The sequence below is a fragment of the Apium graveolens genome, chromosome 10 (genome assembly GCF_009905375.1).
Source record: "Apium graveolens cultivar Ventura chromosome 10, ASM990537v1, whole genome shotgun sequence".
In the NCBI taxonomy this organism is placed as follows: domain Eukaryota; kingdom Viridiplantae; phylum Streptophyta; class Magnoliopsida; order Apiales; family Apiaceae; genus Apium; species Apium graveolens.
Genome location: NC_133656.1, coordinates 112,960,132 through 112,965,952, shown reverse-complemented (window position 1 = coordinate 112,965,952; position 5,821 = coordinate 112,960,132). Strand labels below are relative to the sequence as shown.

At 37.2% G+C, this 5,821-nt stretch overlaps 1 non-coding gene across 1 annotated transcript; it reads right to left on the bottom strand.

The window, feature by feature from the left end:
* Positions 1 to 1,162: 1,162 nt before the first annotated feature.
* On the bottom strand, positions 1,163 to 1,269 carry LOC141694044 (small nucleolar RNA R71). Its single transcript, XR_012563377.1, has one exon. It is a non-coding gene; the product is annotated as a small nucleolar RNA R71 (small nucleolar RNA).
* Positions 1,270 to 5,821: the final 4,552 nt, after the last annotated feature.

Sequence of the window (5,821 nt, the reverse complement as noted above, 5' to 3'; positions counted from 1 at the left end):
CACATTAAACCTTTGCGTTGTTAAATTCTATAGACATATAGGGTCTCAATATACTTGGTGTCTATTCAGCTTCTATCTCTTTTGGGGATGTCTGGTAGTATGTTATTCATACAACGAAAGTTGGCGCTTAGTAGTTTCATGTTGTCTGATTAGTGTCATCACCATTGCATGCTTAGGTTAAGAACAAGAAAGCTTTGAATGAAGTATTTAATGAAGTTAGAATCCCATATTTGTCTCATATAATATTTCAACCCCTTAATCTCTTATTTTCTTGCATGTTAAGTAGGTACCTTAGTTATAATCAAAACCAACTTGTTATTCGTCTTAGCATTGAATAATAACCATATCATTTTTGCATAAGTACATAAATCATAAAGTTAACCTAAACCAGTCTCTGTGGGAATGAACTATGAAAGAATTCTATATTACTTACAAACGAGTATACTTGCGTGAATTATTAGCGCGTGTTCTAGCCCTAACAAGTTTTTGGCGCCACTGCCGGGGACTCGGTGTTACTTTTAAGTTTATGTGTTTGTCATCAGTGATCGTTAAAGTTCATTGACTCGTACATTGTTACTTAATTATTTCATTTGCGTGTTTCAGGTACTCTAACGAGAGTGTATGCATATGCGTTCGCGGTCTCGTAAGAGAACTCTGGATCAAGCGGAGGAAGAAGTTGTGGTTCATCGGCAAGTTTTTGAGGAAGAAGAGAAAGTAGAGGATGAAGAGAAACTAGAGGAAGAAGATAAAGTTGAGGAACCAGCTATAGTAGTGATGGCAGATCAAGTAGAAAATCCGAAGGCATTGATGGACTATTCTCAGCCTAAGATCATTGATATTTAGTCAAGCATTATCAGGCCAACCATCTCGGCTACACCTTTGAGATCAAGTCAAGCACGATTCATATGATACAGAATTCGGTTCAGTTTGGGGGTTCTCCTATAGAAGATCCCAACATGCACATCAGGGATTTTATCGAGATCTGTGACACTTTTAAGTTCAATGGGTGACTGAAGATGCTATCAAGCTGAGACTTTTCCCATTTTCGCTGAGAGATAAGGCTAAGTGTTGGTTACATTCTTTACCAACAGGCTCTATTACAACATGGGAAGATCTTGCTCAAAAGTTTCTCACTAAATTCTTTCCTATGGTGAAAATGGCTGCAATCAGGAATGCTCTTAGCCAGTTTACGCAGCAATCTGGAGAATCTTTGTGTGAGGCTTGGGATCGTTATAAGGAGATGCTATGGAAGTGCCCACACCACGGCATGCCTGATTGAATGATCATAAACTATTTCTATAATGGTTTAGGTGCACAGTCTAGACCTATGCTCGATGCAGCGTCTGGTGGAGCCTTATGGGCGAAAAGCTGTAATGAAGCTTATGAGTTGATTGAGCTAATGGTAGCTAATGAATACCAGAATCCAACACAAAGAATGTTACAAGGCAAGGTAGCAGGAATTCTAGAAGTGGACACAACTACTGCTATAGCTGCTCAACTTCAAGCTTTGATGATGAAAGTAGACTATTTGGCTAATTATGGAGTTCATCAAATCACTAGTGTTTGTGAGCTTTGTGCGGGGGCACATGAGACTGAGCAGTGTGCTATTTCTAGTGAATCAGCTCAGTTTGTGAGCAACTTTTAGAGATCACATCAGCAAGCTCCAGCCACTTATAATCCCAACAACAGCAATCATCCTAACTTTCACTAGAGCAACAATCAGAATGCGGTGAAACAACCTTATTATCCATACACAGCAAAACAGTATAACCCTCCTGGTTTATAACAACCGCAATATGCACCAAGGCAGCAACTTCAACTTCAGCAGTTACCTCAAGCTAATGAAAAATCTGAATTGGAGGAGTTGAGGGTCATGTGCAAGAGCCAAGCTGTTTCCATCAAGACCTTGGAGAATCATATTAGGAAAATTGCTAATGAATTACTGAATCATCAACCTGGCACACTTCCTAGTGACACTGAAGTGCCAGGAAAAAAGGAAGCTAAGGAGCATGTTAAGGAAATTATATTGAGGTCTGGAAAGGTTGCAAATCGTGAAAAAGCTAAGTCTCCAGAATCTGAAGTTATGGCTGATGAAGAAGAACCGAAGGAAGCAGAAGTGGAACCCAGGAAGACAGCTGTTGTCAACATTCATCCTGAGGGTAATACAGGGAACAAATAGGTCTATCCTCCAGCTTCTTTTCCAAAGAGGCTGCAGAAGCAAAAGCTGGACAAGCAGTTTGCTAAGTTCTTGGAAGTTTTCAAGAAACTTCACATCAACATACCTTTCGCTGAAACTCTTGAACAAATGCCTAGTTATACGAAGTTCATGAAAGGTATTCTCTCTCAGAAAGTGAAGCTAGATGACTTAGAGACTGTTTCTCTAACGGAGGAGTGCAGTGCTGTGCTGCAACAAAAGTTGCCATCTAAGCTTAAAGATCCTGGAAGCTTCACTATTCCGTGCACCATTGGAAAAGTGCCATTCGATAAATGCTTATGTGACTTGGGAGCTAGCATTAACTTGATGTCGTTATCTATTGTAATAACTCCCAAAATTTTGAACTTTTTGTAACCCTTGTGAATAGTGTTTTAGCTGAATGAGAAAACTTTTCATGCCACACTATGTAGGGGTTCTGATATGGATATTCTGAGATTTTATTAGTACTTTATATGGGATATAAGTGTATGTAAAGATCGTCAGAATCCAATTCCGAACACTTTGGTTTTTCCCGGAAATACCCTAGATGCGGAAAGAATTGAGTATAAGGTAACAGGATAAAAAGGATTTAAATTAAAGGATTATAATAGAGGATCATAAAAAGGAATATAATATACTGAGAAAGGTTAAGGGAACCTAAGTAATAAGATCCCGGGTATGATCCTTCAAACGATAAACGAGAACGAAAGTTAAGCGAACCGTATAACAGATCAGCGGTCATTAGGCAAATAATTAGGAAGTTAATCAAAGAGATTAGAGAGGATGATGTCACCCAACCAATGAGAAGAGGACAAGGAGGGGAGGATGATATCATGAGGATGACACAAGCATGACATGGGAAGGAAGGAGATGTGGTGGCTTTTTAACCACACAAAATCAAGGAGATGGTAATTTACTAAAACAAACACAAAAATCAAACCAACCAAGCCAAGCAAATCATTTTTCATCAAAATCAAAAAGAAACCAAGGCATTGTTCTTCATGCTCTCGGCCAAAACAGAACCAGCACACTAAAACTGCTGTATCTCCTTCATTTCTCACTCAAATATTGTGTTCTATAGCTCATTGGAAAGGTATTGAGATGACCTACAACTCTTGTTCACAAGTCTCGTCCAAATAATCATGGTAAGACCCTCATTTTTACAGTTCTTTAAATCGGACTTTTAGAAACTTCAAAGCCTAACTTTGTGTTCTTGATTTCTTTGGAAAGATCAAGCTTGTAGGAGGCTCCCTAAGGCTTCCTAGCAACTTAACACCTCCCAAGGAAGGTATAAACTTCAAACCCTAGCCTTTAATTTATTTGTTAGTAAGTTTAATGGTTGGTTTTGTGAAATGAGAAGCATGGATTGTGATTATTAGTAGTTTGGTTTGATTTGGAAGTGTTTTAGTAATTGAAGCTTGATTATAGTTCATAGGTCTTGATTGTGGTTGTTTGAGTTGAAAACCTTGGAGATTATGGACTGATGTGGTATGGTTTCGGTGAAGTTTTGTTGTATTGATGGTTATGAGTTGGTTGGTGGTTAATTGGAGTAGTTTAAACATTGGTAATCGCGTAAACATAGCCGTCGTAATGTCCGATTTACTTTAGACTGCTTTTGTTCATAACATTTGGACCCGAGAACACCCTGCTAGATTTTGACCATTGCCATGTTTAGATAGTTCATGTTACGAGCTTCGTTTTGATATGTAGTTCGTTTGATTTCGATGTACGGTTTAGGAGAAACGACCGTTTCAAGTAACGGCGTTTCGCGAACGAAACTTTTCCCCTCGCTTTACTTTGAAACATAGGTTAAAGACCAAAAAGGGTTAATTAATGTATGAAACATTTATGATAAGTGTGTTAGGCAGTTGGTAAGACACTCACGAAGGAATCGCCTTAAAACTCGTAAAGGTTAAATTATTAAAAATGGTGGAGCCGAGGGTACCCGAGTGACTTAAGCAAATCAGTAAGCGCAAAACAAGCGTTAGAGTCTAAGTTAGTTAAAGTATAGATTTACAAGTGACTTTGGTTTAATTCCAACTTACTTGTTGTTTATAGTTACCAGACTCGTTCCGAGCTTTTTTTTCACCCCAAGTCGCTCAGGCAAGTTTTCTATCCGTTATACTGTTGTTGTGATGTATATATGTATATGCATTATCTTGCGATAGATGCATGTTGGTTAATTAGCAAATGTTGCGATATATTGAAGCATGCTGATATGGTATATATATGCATGCCTGTTTCGTATTCTTGCCAAATATATCTGTTGGTTCAGTTGATAATACCTATGCTAGAGAATAGCGGTAATTTGCATATACCCTTAGTATAGGGACCCAAAGGTGAAAACAATTTCTAAAACCGGGAGTCGAGGATCCCGAGTAGATTTTATATATATATATATTTATATATATATATGGTTATAGTTTTCAAAACTATTAATCGAATAAGGTTTATTCGATAACTTTATTTTATTAATGAATATTATCTTGAATATTCATTCGAGGACTTATGACTCCTTTATATTATTTATTGAATATTACTTGGATATTCATTTGAGGATGTATGACTCCTTTATTTTATTTAATGAATATTATTTATAATATTCATTCGAGGTATTATGACTCAGCTTATTATTTAATGAATATTATTTCGAATATTCATTCGAGGGCTTATGACTCAGCTTATTTTATTTATTGAATATTGTTTGAATATTCATTTGAGGATCTATGACTCCGATTATTTGCTGAGATATATTCTTTATTTTATTAAAGAATAAGGTGTCGATAATCAAACTCACTTTTGATTATTCAAATAAAGATAGTACTTTCGTATAGGTATATCTTTGGTTATTTAATATTCATTTCAAGTATAAGTTTTAAAACTTCTACTTCAATTATTTTTATAAAGATTATTCTTTATGGGAATATTATTTAAATAATAATATTCAGATATTTTCTAATATATTGGGACTGATTTACCTTGTTAAATCAGCATCGCTCCAAACATTCTTAAAAATGTTTTGCGAGTCTTCAAAATGATTTTTAAAAGTTAGAGCGGATCCCAAAACTCATTTTTATATTTAAGATCCTCCTTTCGAAGGGGATTTAAATACTCGCTCAAAACCTGAGGGATCCGGCTCTGTGGTGTGTTTTATATTCGCAACAAGGTTGCTGTTTTGATAAATGAATTGATTACTTACCCAACACTCGGGAAGTAAAATTCTTGGAACAAGTTAATCCATTAACAGGCATCGCCTGGGAAATATCGGTGAGTTTTCCTTTCCAACTAGATACGACTTCTTGGTGGAGCCGTATCAACAAGTTTCTACTTGGGGAAAGGGGGAACGAGCTTTACATTTCAGAGTCATGGATTTCATCTGAACTAGGAGTGGCGTAAGTGGTCGAGTGGCGCCGGCCCAGCCTTATTATATTGGCCCAAATGGCCTGGAAGTTCCGCTAAGGCGGTCCATTCCTTAGGAGTTCAGTGTTCGGTTGACAAGTAAATCCGACAGGTTCTCCTCTACATGTAGAAAATGGTGGGGTTGCACTACTACGACTGATCATCGTAAGTGGTCTTCCTAGCACGGCAAACTCCCGTAATGAGTTCATCATCCAATTGGATATTTCT